Source organism: Dipodomys spectabilis, unplaced genomic scaffold (genome assembly GCF_019054845.1).
Source record: "Dipodomys spectabilis isolate Male_0828 unplaced genomic scaffold, ASM1905484v1 ptg000187l, whole genome shotgun sequence".
Classification (NCBI taxonomy): Eukaryota; Metazoa; Chordata; class Mammalia; order Rodentia; family Heteromyidae; genus Dipodomys; species Dipodomys spectabilis.
In genome coordinates this window covers 9,637,316-9,650,361 of record NW_024870864.1, presented here as the reverse complement: position 1 = coordinate 9,650,361, position 13,046 = coordinate 9,637,316, and the positions used below count along the sequence as shown (strand labels likewise).

Genomic DNA, 13,046 nt, shown 5'->3' with positions numbered 1-13,046 from the left:
GAGTCTTCTTTTGCCTTATCCTGGAACCCCCTCCTGAGCTCCCATCCCTTGTCAGCCTCCTCCAAACTCGGTTCCCAGTTTTTAGGACAGCACAACCCTTCAGCATCCAACCAACTCCTTCCTCCCAGGAGACAGGTCTCAGCTTTCCTGGGGGCCACTGCTGAGTCAAATCTCTCAATAATATCTCTCTCTCCCATTCCTCCTCCTTTACCATCCTCTTTTCATCTCCCTTTTCTTCTAGAAGTTTCTGTATGGGCAGACCATTTAATTGTGCGGCTGATTTTGTTTGCTTGAAAACAGGTGCACCTGCTTGGGCTTTGTGGGACTTTCCCATCACTGGCCAAAAGGAGAGAGGTAGAGCTTGCTTGACACCAGGGCCCTTTTGAAGACAAGGACAAGAAGATAGGGCCTCTTTGGTGGGGCTGGGTGTGCCAGAGGGAACATGGAAGGGAGGCAAGGCCTGGCCTGGGAACTGGGGAGGGTCCTAGGTTGGTGCTATTCCCGAGTCCAAGGAAGGGGAGCTGGGAGGGGGAATCTAGAGTCTCCAACGGTGTGAGTGTGTTTAGTAGTGGAAGTAGAGGGGGAGAGGTGTCATGGCCGGGGAGTTCTGGGAAAGTGGGACCCTTCCCGCCCATCCTGGGCGCCTCCACCCAGCGTCAACTTTTTGCTGTTCCCGTTAGATGGCGCTCAAGACTTTCTAACCACTTGGTGAAAGTGCTCCTGGCCCGGAACAAAAAGAACTAGGGGTGTGAGGAGGCGAGGGGAGCGGTGGGGGGTGGGGGGGGAGAGGGGAAAAGAGGGGGTGCGCGCGCGCGGGCCGGGCACGGGGCGCGGGTGTCGCCTGGCACCACGCGAGACGACGTCACGGGTCAGCCTGGCCTCGGCGGGGGTGAGCTGCGGGGAGGACTTGGAGCCTCCCGCCTAGAACTTTCTTTCCTTTACGGTTCCCGTGGCTGCTCGCTGCCGGGGGCAGCCCTGGCCACGCTCAAGAGAGAGAGAAAACTGGTGCCCAGGGGTGACAGAGGAAAGAAGCGGGGTGCAGACGCACCTGGACCCCCACCCCGCGCCTTGACTCTGCCCCAGCTCTGGCACACCTGTCTGGGATCTGTTTCTTTTCTTTCTAAAGAGAAGAGGGGGAGGGGGCAGGTGCAGGTTTTGTTCCCGTCGTTTTTTAACCACTCGGTTGAAACGGTTCCAGGAGAGGTTCAGAAAGCTCCGGGCGCGCGTATTTCCAGCGGGGCACACCTTCTCAGCTCCAATGCTTCCTTAAAAATAAAACAAAAAGCCCTCTGATAACCTCGAGAATCAGATGCGACCAGTAATCTTAAAACAATCATTGATGGAACCGATCAAGGATCAAGCTTTCTCTGTGACATAAATTCACTTTTTCTAGTCTTTTACCAGTCTCCAGGAAAAAGTGAAGGGGCGATTGGCGACGCGTCCCCTAGTCCTCTCCTTCGGGAGGATGTAAGCGCGCAGAAGGATGGGTCTCCGCACCCTCCGGGAACCCGCCACAGCCAAGATCTTCCCTTATGTTCCCCTTAACTGTGAACTTTCCCGCGCGGTAGGTGCCCCTTTAAGAAAGTAGAGATTGCCATGAATATTTCATAGGGAGCACCGGCTATCCAAGCTTGACAAGGGGGAGCCGAGGACCCGGTCCCCGCGCGCGCAGCGGCCGGGGCGCACAGCCCGCCGGGCCCCACCCGTCCCGCCGCGGCTAGAACCTGGGAACGGGCGGAAGGTGGCTGAAGGAAATGGCTTGGGGAGGCGACGGGGGTGGGGGGGGGGACGGGAAAGAGACTGGACCCGGGGTTCCAGGGTCGGAGAGAGCGGGCATTCGCGTTCATTTCCATAAGAAAGCTGCGATCCCCGTTGGAGGCCGGATTTCTTGGGCCCCTCTGCCCTTCCCCCACAGCCGGGTTTCTGTAAGCAGCGGGCCGGGGAGCGCAGAGGTCCAAGTGCGTGCTGTGCTTGTTGATGGTGTTGATAAAATGTGCTTTGAAAGGTTGTCCTGGTTGAGGCCAGTTTCCTGTCTGTGCGTGGAGTGGAAGGAGCGCGCCGGGTGAGTCCAGAGCTCCGGGGAGCGGGCAGGGAAAGAGGTGAGTCAGGATGAGCACTGTGGATGTAGGTCGCCCTGGAGAGAAAGCCCTCCCAAGGTTTTGAATGGAGAGGAGTCAGGTTGAGACCAAATCCATGGAACACAGGTGTGTGTGTGTGTGTGTGTGTGTGTGTGTGTATGTGTTTTGGAGTAGATGATGATAAAGGGAGTCACAAAAGCCCCAGAGCCCAGGCCGCCCCGCACTTGGGAAGGACGGAGTGGCCTTGCGGGGGTCCCTCAGCAAAACCCCAGGGAACTTTCGCTCGCCACTGCCTACCCTCTTCCTACGAAGGAATAAAGTGAACTTGCTCGTATATTTGAGCCCACAGTTCTCTCTTCGTTTGCATCGAGTTTCTTTTTCGGATTTCAGTGTGAACAGTGCTCGTGTATCCTTAATTCTATCACACCCACACGCACACACCCGTCTCCCAGGTACTTTATTATCACATTTGGAGAAATCAAAAACCAGATCTGTAATATTTATCCCTCATTTACAAAGAGCAAGTGGGGGTGGGGTGGAATTTGTTAGACACATATCTGCGAATATAGCAAAAGTATTTTTCTTTCCACTGGGAAAAGTTGCCTGAAAATGGCTGGCTTCCTTTTACCAATTCTGGACCACCTGTACCTCCCTGCGAAACTAAATGGGGTCACTAATAAAGCACCAATTAGATGGAGCAATTAGATACCAATTATGACTATTAACAACTCTATCACTAATGATTGTAGTTGAGGACTACAAAGCTGGTCAAATTGATCAAGCTATTTAAAAATTCTGTTACCTAAGAGTTTTATATCCCTTCTACCCTTAAAGGAAGTAAGAAGAGCCAAGGAGTTGACCAGTAGGTATCCATCCACCCTCAGTGTTGAATTTCTTTCTTTCAGTAGAGTGTATTGCTACTTCCTGTAAATAATGGAGTCTTCATTTTGGGGCCCTGTCAAGTTATGCAAAGTGTAACTGATGAAGATGGTTGCAACACAGTTGGTTTGGATGTGAAATTGGGGCAGGGTGGGGGTACAATTTCTCTTCAATTATTTGGTTGTTTCTGAAAATCATGTACATGTTCTAACTCTTCAGATGGAGGAAATGGCTCCTGGGGTACTAGTAGGCAAAGGAATGAAAATTGCTAAGATTCAGAGAAAAGGCTTATTCACACCTATAATCCTAACTACTCAGGAGGCTGAGATATAAGAATCACGGTTCAAAGCCAGCCAAGCAGGAAAAGTCTGGGAGACTCTTATCTCCAATTACCCATCCAAAAGCTAGAAATGGAGGTGTGATGCAAGTGGTAGAGCACTAGCCTTGAGTGAAAAAACTAAGAGGCAGTGCCCGCGCCCTGGAGTTCAAACAACAGCACCAGCACCAAAGAGGAAAAACAAGAGAAACAGAGATATAAGGGATTTGGGTGTCCATTTAAATTTTTCTTCTGGCCTTGGCAGATCAGAACTCAGTGGCTTACCAAGTGAAAAGTTATCAAGATTTTACTGGTTTAAAAGTCTGCAGTATAGCTTGGTTTACTTTTTGTTGAGGATGATAAGCTTCCTGTCTTAACCTTTTTACTGACAACCCTTGTAATCAAATTAAAGTTAAAGCTCACTTCTGGAGTGGAAAGATCAGTCCCCAGCAAGAAGAATAAGAGGAGGGGGAAAAAAAATAAGCAGTTTGCCAGAGCTCCTCTACCAGTGAGAAACAGGCTAAGCAACAGGACTGTTGAAAGAGCCAGGAGTTCCTCTCCATATTGATTGCTTCTGCTCACAGTTGCTTGGTTCCACCCTTCATTCTGGCTTTCTAGACCACTGGAAGTGTTTGGGGAAATAGAACTTCAAATCTGTTTTCCTTAGAACAGTCTTTGCCCAGCACCTGAGTTCCTGCATGGAAGCCTGCTGCAGCAGCATACATCTGGTCATGATGTATTTGCTAGGATGTGGTGGAGATTCCCAGGCTGCATTGTAGACACTTGAGTTGCTTAAGATGAGAAAGCTACACTGCTCAGCAGTCCTAAAGGTTTTGATTGGTTCCTAGCGCTCTGTGTGTGTGTGTGTGTGTGTGTGTGTGTGTGTGTGTGTGTGTGTGTACTTGTACTGGGGCTTGAACTTAGGGCATTGGTGCTGACCCTTAGTTTTTCCTCTCAAGGCTGGTGCTCTTCCACGTGAGCTACAGCTTTCCTTCTTGCTTTTTGTTGGTTAGAAGTAAGAGTCTCATAGATGTTCCTGTTCAGGATGGCTTCAAACTGTCATCCTCAGATCTTAGCCTCCTTACTTGCTAGGATTATAGCATGCGGCACCGTGCCTGGCTCTCATTTTTATTTTGTCAGAATTAGTTGCTCTCCTCTGGGGCATCTCACACTTCAGACCAGCCAAGAAATACTGTTGGGAAGAAAGAAATCCTCCACAGGTAACAGGCAAATAATCCCCCAAACCGTGTTTGAGTGGAATGAGCTTGGGTTAGTCTCTCTTTAGTGGGTCCTATGGATAAACTTTATTCTGCCCTGTACTGCAGGCAACTTATGTAGGACCCTGATGAATCCTGAAAGAAAAGCTAATACAGCCCTTTATGTGGGCCACTGACCCCACAGGCAGGCCTTAACAGGCGGGCTTCACGGGCTTCACAAGTCAGCAGCAATTCCCTGCTGTCCCTAAACCAACCCCTCCCAGAGAACAAACTCTCTTTTAATCCTGAGAACTCCAGAAACTCCAGGGGGCCAGAGGCTAGGACTGGGTTCCACGCAACTTCCAGCAAGGCTCATCAGTTTAGGGTTTGCCTTCCAAGGTCTGGGGATGGAGTTGGCAGGGCTTGGGAACCAGGAGGAAACAACAACAACAACAACAACCCTACCAATTGTTCTCATTCCTAGTCAGCTGTAGACAAGTCTGAAACGTCAGACTTTGTGAGGAGGGGAGGGATAGGGGGTGGAGCTGGCCCTAGGTTTATTGACCCTCCAGTGCAATCTGGTGGTTCTAGCAGGAGATCCTGAGATCTGTGCTAGAAGAAAGACCAGAGATCTTCCCAAATGCCCAGGAAAAGTGAAGAATACCAAAAGCTAGTTGGTTCCCAGACTACATCACTGCTTCCCTTTTGCTCAGGAGGTCCCTATCACCCAAGTCTCAAGACACCTGGTGGTGGAAACTAGAGAGAGAGAGCCAAATTTCCCTCAACTTGTCATTTGTTTGAAAGTTGTCAGATAAGCGGGAAACATTTCTCTCACTAATAGGGTCTCCCAGGTGTCAGAAAACCTTTCAATTCCTAGTGTATCCTTCATATCCTCTTAGGGGGACACTTACACACTATTTAGGATTTGAAGAAGAAGAAAGGCAGGAAGGAAAAGAAGGAGGCTGATTGATGCCCAGCTACCCAAGTAAGTGTAAATGAGTTTATTTCCTAAAAAGAAATTTTACACCTTTAAACTTTTCCCAGCCAGGGCTCACCAAATTTCATTACTGTTTCTTGTCAGCAACCATCCCCCTCCTCCATCTCTTTTTCTCAGGCTTCTTTGTGGCTTAAGCTTGCATTTTAGGAGGGTTTATATAATGTTCATGTCAGCAAGTCTCTCTGTCTCCACCCTCACCCAGCTTCTTGTATGAAAGTGTAGTTGGAAACCACACACGCAAGATCTTTAAAAAATTTTCTGCTATTCTTCCTGACTAGAAGAATTGACAAGACATAGACACATTAAGTTGCATAAAATACAGTGGACTGATCAGCCAAAATGCATCTCATTTGCACTTGTATGTAGCTAGGGTTGGGGCTTGTGTCACTCACAGCCTCCTGAAATCTCCGCCAAGCTAGAGTGACTGGGTAGAATTTCTAGCAGGCCCCGTGGTGAGGCCATTTGTGAGGTAGGAGGCCCAGCTCAGCCTGGGCAGCGGGAGATGGAGGGAGGTGGGGAGGTGGGGAGGTGGTGGGGAAGTGTCTGGAGGCCTGGTCTGAGGGTTGAAGAAGCGAGTATAAAACTTCATGCTCAGTGGTTCAGGAGGCTGGGACAATTGGTTGGTGGATGTCCGCAGACAAAGATAGGAGGTCTGTAGTGATCCCTCTGGGCATCCACTGGGTTGTAAAGAAAGGAGACACCTTGAAGTAGAGGAATAGTCACTGACTGTATTTTATACCCCAATGAAACCCTCTCCCAGGTTGTATCCTTGGACACCATAGAAGGGATATCTGTGTCTGACTGGGCTCTGTACCTGCAGCTGACCGTGAACTTGGACTCTGAGCTTCCCACTACTTGATTCTACTACCCTTCCTAGGCTACCAATGGGGAAAGGGGACATGTAACTGGAGTTTCTCAACCTGGAGGCAGAAACGCTGGGGCTTTAGTGTCCTTCTTTCCTTCCTTCCTTCCTTCCTTCCTTCCTTCCTTCCTTCCTTCCTTCCTTCCTTCCTTCCTTCCTTCCTTCTTTTCTTATTTATTCTTCCTTTCTTTCATTTTTTCTCTTTCCCTCCCTCCCTCCCTTCGTCTTTCCTTCTTTCTTTCTTTCCTTTTTCTTTCTCTCTCTCCTTCTACTCCCTCTCCCTCCCTCTTCCCCCCTCCCTCCCTTCCTCTTGCTTGCTTTCCTCTCTGTCTTTCTCTCTGTGTGTCTCTCTGTCTCTGTTTCTCTCTGTCTCCCCCCCCCCCCTCTTTCCCTTCCTTCTTTATTTCCACCTTATGTAGACTTCAATCCTCTTGGTCTCCAGGGTTGAATTGCCAATTCACACCGACGGGTTCTTGCCCCACAGCTGGAGGCCAGGGTTGTGCATGGTCTTAGGGTTACTACCAGGTTCTGTGCCAGCAGGGAGAGTGGCACAGAGATGCTGGTGAAACCGGGGTCTTTGGGGGAGCCACGGAGCGGGTGAAGGAGAACCGAGTGCACCCAGTGCGCAGGCCTAGGCGAGCGCCCTAGGACGTCTCAGGGTAAGGGGTGCTTCTATCCCAGCGTCCTGTTTCTTGTCCTCACAAAGTGTAAGGCTTGCAGAGACACCTCTTACTCCCCCACTCCTCAGGGATCTGGCTGGAGGTCCCAGCACAGGGGTGGTGGTGGTGGTGGTGGTGGTGGTGGTGGTGGTGGTGGTGGAGGAGGAGGAGGAGGGAGGCTGTACTCAAGGCCTGAGTTCTGCCCTCAATCTTCCGGGGCAACCAAGGGGCAGGTGCGTTGCCCAACAAAGCCACCGCCTCCGTGAGCCGCCCAAAGAATTTGCCAGGAACGGCCCTGTGGACCTAGGCGCAGCCACCTACCCAAGAACACGGAGGCCTGCGGGGGAGCAGGAGACGCCTGAGGGCCTGGCAGCCAAGCCTGCACCCCATCCCCCCTCCCCCCCCCCCCCCCCCCCCGCACCTACGCGGCCGGCCCGGGTGTGTGTGTATGGAGTGTATGTGTGCAATCAACCGCCTCTACCTCCTGGGAGCTGGGGAGACGCCTGCAAGGTGTGTGATCCTTGCTAGTAGTTTTTGCTGGAAGCCTTTGTTACAGCTTTGTCCGCGGGCGTGTCTTCATCTGCAGCCACTGCTGGGCCGCTCTGGTCCCTCTCTCCTACATCCCTGAGGAGAGGACTCGGTGCGGTACGTGGGGGCGAATCTGCCCAGGATCAATCGTCTTGCTCCAATTCCCCTCTTTCAAAAACGTTTCCCCCTTGCCTGCAATTTCCCTTTCAGGCCTGGGGGGCAGATAAACAGTTCTTTACCACCAAGGCCTTTGGGGCCAAGCTTTGCCCAGAGATCAGGCTTTTTGAACATGACCTCGCGCTACTGCTGGTGGTAAATAAGAGTTGGGCCTGGCCAGGGTGGGTCCTGCGGGGTGCAGCTGGGAGGGAGTAACCTGGCCTCATCTGGATTCGAAGATTCTGACAGAGTTGAGTAGAATGCCATTTGTCTTCTGCTGGACATAGGCAATGAAGATGCAGTATTCTTGAGGACCTTTGCCTTCCGATCCTAAGTCCCTGCATCAAGTGTGACACCTCCTCAGGCAGGACCTCTGAAGGATGCTCTGGCACACAGAACTGGAAAATAGGACTGTCTTCATGCACACCAGTTTACCCAAGACACGACACACCCTACTCCCTCCCTCTCTCCCCTCTCTGCAGTATTTCTGTTGAATTGGTCTTCATGTCTCCTTCTTGGGCTTTTCTGCCCGCATTTGGAGAAATGTGGTATGTGTGTGTGTGTCTGTGTGTGTGTGTGTGTGTGTGCACCTCTCCTAGCAGAGGTTTCTGTACATTACATAACACACTAGCAGGGGATTCCTCAGAGATCATTTTGTCCCAAATCAGCTAGCACTTGGTGTTCTGGCAAGGTGATGCAAATGGCAGTCAAGGCTCCTGTCCCTGGGGGCTTTTGTTCTCCTCCTTGAAGCCCAAGTTCAAGGGACTGGAAGAAAGAGGTGAGACAACTGATCTCCCTTTTGGTCTCTCTCCTGGTTTCCACCCTTTCACCTGTAGGTTTCCTCTTTGATTTGAGGAGGAAAGCCCAGAAAGCTGCTGGGTGAGGTATATATGTAGATCCTGCGGACCCAAGCACCTCTCCTCACTGAAAAGCAGAAAGCCCATTCAGGTGGTGGTGGTTTTTGAGTTTTTGCCACCCCCATTTCCCCAGACTAGTGGAACTTGAGGTTACTGGCTTAACAAACCTCTCCTGTTAAAAAGCAGTCGGGACATGAATGGGGATGTGGTCCAGTGGTAGAGCACTAACCTTGTCTATGCAAGGTCTTGGGGTTTTATCCCCAACACCAACCAACCAACCAAACAAACAAACAAAACTCTCCCTGAGATAGCTAGGCAATAGTTCTTAGAAGGAGGTAAAAGCCTGAAATGTTTAAATTGGAAAGATTTCTCCTCCCAAACCATTCACTAAATATAGTTTGTAAATGTCTCCACCATTGTAACTCAAAGATTCTCAAACTAAGGCTAGTAAGAATTTTATTTTCATTTTGTTGGGTTTTGGGGTGTGTGTGTGTGTGTGTGTGTGTGTGTGTGTGTGTGTGTGTGTGTGTGTGTGTGTGTGTGTGTGATTAGATTCTTTCGATACATCGGATTTATCTTTATCTTCAACTCTGCAGGTGAGTTTTCAGCTTTGAACATGTAAATGCAAAGTCATCTTCCTTGCTGTGTAACTTACCTGGGCAGGCCCAGGCCCCTCCTCACACTTTGATATTGTATCTGACTTGGGTAGTGTGAGGTGGCAGGTTTTGACACCTTTCATTTCTGTGCTGGCAAAGGAGAGCTCTTTGTAATGAATATCCATTCTATTTCAGTGTGTAAAGTTCCAGCCGACTACACGGGCTTAACCTTCTGCTGAGAGACCATCCTGGAAGATTGGAAACTCTTCATCAAAACATCTCTTGTCTTTTTTAATGTAATTAAACAAAATTATTTAAGAAATGTTTCGGCTTCCCTCCCAGTGTATGCCCCATTACTTTGTAGCTACAATAATGAAACATGAACAGTGGTGGTCATTCTTTTCTCTTTTGTAAGAGTGTCCAGTAATAGGGACTTACAAAGCCCCAGACACAGCTCAGGTATGCCCCTGGCTTTTTGTTTTCTCCCCTCTTACTGAGCCACAATGCAAATTCACACTTGATCTTGCTTCCCTCTGGCCAACTCTTCCCCTAAGCAAAACCTCTCTGCCAACTTCCAGGAGAAGGGGATTTACTTAGAAGAACACTGAACTTCCCAAGTTCAAATGAGACCAGGATCAGGTGCTCCAGGTAGGCAATTCCGACTCTCCTGGTAGCTAGGAGATCAAACCCTTGTAGCAAACAGAAATTCTAACCAACATGTTCCAGACAATGCTAAATTGATGGCAACCTGGGATGTTTTACATATATAATTTTCCTGTATTCTCTATCAGCTCTGTTACTTGAATTCAAGTTTTGTTCACATTTGGGTACACAGAAACCAGCTAGGTTTACATTTCCAGCACATTTCTATTGGGCAACTGGTGACACTACCCATAACACACTTCTTTTCTGAAAACTCAAAAAAAAAAAAAAAAAAGCAAAAATCTCTTCCACTTAGAAAGGTTGTTTAATAGTATTTAACACTCTATAGAAAACCCTTTTTTTTCCTCCCTCAAAAAATAAGCAAACTAACTGTTCTTTTTCTCCTTTCACACACGCCAGCTATTTTCTCAAAGCAAAAAAAGTTCTGTTTCCGAAGGGAGAGAAACATACAAATTCCATTAATGAATTACATACATGGAATGTGGCTTGTCTGGAGCAATTGTATTTGTAAATAAATGGCTTCCTGTTTATTATGTCTGAGCACATCGTAATTAATACAGCAAATAGTGCGACTCTGAGTTTGAGTTTCAGCATTGTTATTTTGGCCTCATTAGATATAAGTTTAAATTGAGCTGATTGTTAAGTTCTTTATTCTTCAGTGCCCAAGATGACCTGAAGACAAGTCCCTTCTGAAGTTAACTCATTTGCAAGAGTTCGGGGAATCCGGGGCTGGTTCCTTGGAAATGTTATCCGAAGTAACCTGGGGCCTTTCACGTTTGCCCCAGAAGCTTTCTAAAGCCAACCACGACCTCAATTTGTCGCTTTAGCAGCGAAGCGGATTGTGACCTCTTTAGAGGGACATTGGGCACAGATCAGCCCGTGGGCACGCTTGCCCTGCCCTGCTGCCGAGCCCACACAGGGCCGGCTCGGTATCACCCTGTAGGACTGGGGCCCGCAACTGCCAGGGTGTGAACTGGGCATGAGTGTGTGACTGTCACAGGGTCTGGCAACAGGCAGATCACCTCCCAGCCCGCGGGAAGCTGAGGCTGGGCCAACCAACTCCGGGGGATCCAAGAACTCCACCGCCCCACAGTCCGGCCGCCCAAACTTTCACAAAGCGGCTTGCCTCCCCTTGCCCTGCCCCCCTCCGCAGTCCCAGCTGCCTGGACTTGTGAACACTGGGGAACAATGCGACCTGCAGGCGCGCCAGGCCAACGTGCTCTGACCTCTGCGCTCTCTACATTCGGATTATTGCAAAAGGAGCCCCAATTGAAGCCCTTTTCGGTGCTCACCGAAAAGCCTCTTTTAGGAAGAGGTGCCAAGCACGCCCCTCCAGTAAATAAATCTCAGTGTAGGTCTCCTGGCTGGGCTACACAGTCTTTGAAGACCCAGAGGTTCAAGACACCAGTTTCGGGCTCCAGGGCAGCAGGAGGAGACATTCTGAGATCGCCGGGAGTCAGCCAGGCCCGGGATTCAGCCTCTCTGAACTTCAGGGTCAGCTGAAGGCAGGCAGTATCTGAATCCTCCTCCCTCCCCTTCCTCAAAAGAGGCACCAGCCCTGGATGGAAAATCCACATACCTGCAGCCAGGAAGGACAGGCCTTCCTATCCTCTCGTCTTCCAAAAAGTTAAGCACACAACCTTTAAAACTGAGTGACCCCCAGCTTTTCCCCCAAGTCATCCTACCCTCCAAGGAAACTTTCAGAAGTTCCTTTTCTCTCTCCTCCTTGGGCTTTCTCCAGTTACTTGGTTTGCCGAGTACTTTACCAACTGTCCTTAGTCCCTAGGTTTCTCAAGGCCCGGTTATTTCCATAATAATAAAAATCACAACAGTTATTATTAGGCTGGGGAAGAATCGGATCAGAGGGCCAGTGGACTACCGGGAAGGCAGGAATCTTGGTGAAAAAGGAATATTTCAACCTGCGTTTCAAAAGGTTTCAGTTTGACAACTATCAGTAACCCGATAGACAACTCCATTTTAAAAAAAAAAAAAGGAGAGGAAGAAAATTTACTACTGCTCTTGAAAGCCGTTATTTTTTTACATCGCTTTTAGGAAGATAGATGAACAAAACATCGCGTTTCAAGCCATTTTGATCTGTAATTAAATGGCAGGATCGGTTTGTATTCTCCTACGGCTTTTACAGAAGTTGCAGTGATCCAAAGTCGGGTTGCTGTGTCAGAGTGGCATTTTTATTAATGAGAATACAAAAAGCTTGCATATTCTTAGCCCTGCTTGAATTTAGTTGCTAAGCAACCGGTGTATGGTAATTCATCCGCGAAATTTAAATCTTTGAGAAAAGATCGTGCGTTTTTGCTGAATGGTCGCCACGAGGAAAACAACTTGTGGGACCCGCAGCAGCTGCCACCGTCGGTCTACCGGGCCTTGCTGGGTCCAGCCGGACCCGGCCGCACCGTGGCCACAGCCATGGTCTCCCTGACTCGCTACGCTGCCATTCCTCCCCGGGAGGAGCAGGCCTTTGATACCCGGCGTCCAGCTTCCCACCACTCGACTCTGGTGATCTGGGGTTTTTCACCCCAGGCAGGCCCTACATTTGACCAAGTTGCCTTCGTCCCTGGGGCTTCTCAGTTCGCACTGCAAATTTCTCCTTCTCTCCTCTTGTGCACACGCACGTGCGCGTACACACACACACACACACACACACACACCACACCACACGCTGCCTCCAAGAGAATGCCTGTTGCCCCTTCCCAGACCCCTCTGAGGTCACTTCCAGAGCCGACTGTTCCTCGAGGAAGAGAGGACTCATCAAGAACGCAACCCAACAGCCCACCAGAAGGCCAGGCGGCCGCCGCCTCTGGCCGGCAGTGACATCATAGGCTCCTGCTCGCCAAACTCGCGCCCACATTTTAGGATACAGGAACAAACACGGATGTGAAATCAAGAATGAAAGAGAGAGTAATCTAATTAATAGGCCATGAGCCAGGCTAACAAAATCAAAGAATCTGATTACCCAAGTACCCTTCTTGCTATCTCCGCTGCCCCCACCCACCCCTAGCTCTTCCAGACTCCTCCTGATTTCCTTTCCTAGACTGGAAAGTTCAGGAGGTAAACACAGAGCCCTCTGATTTCCTTGCTGAAATCAAGATCAAGCCTACCGTGGGGCTCCAGCAGTCAGAAAGGTCACATGGGCGACCTTCAAGCCCTGGGACCAGCATCCCTGTGGAGTTGAGATGACCAAGCAACCCATAGAATTGGGAGAACCAGAGAGAGGTGGCCTCACATGCATGCGTGGGTCACA

General features: G+C 49.7%; 1 long non-coding RNA gene across 2 annotated transcripts; it reads left to right on the top strand.

Moving 5' to 3' along the window:
• The first annotated feature begins 1,662 nt into the window (after positions 1-1,662).
• Positions 1,663-10,317, top strand: LOC122121337. Of its 2 annotated transcripts, XR_006149924.1 has the most exons (3): positions 1,663-1,741; positions 2,006-2,099; positions 9,320-10,317. It is a non-coding gene; the product is annotated as an uncharacterized LOC122121337 (long non-coding RNA). The 2 variants fall into 2 exon arrangements; XR_006149923.1 differs by lacking the exon at positions 1,663-1,741 and having other exon boundaries at positions 1,831-2,099.
• The last annotated feature ends 2,729 nt before the right edge of the window (positions 10,318-13,046 follow it).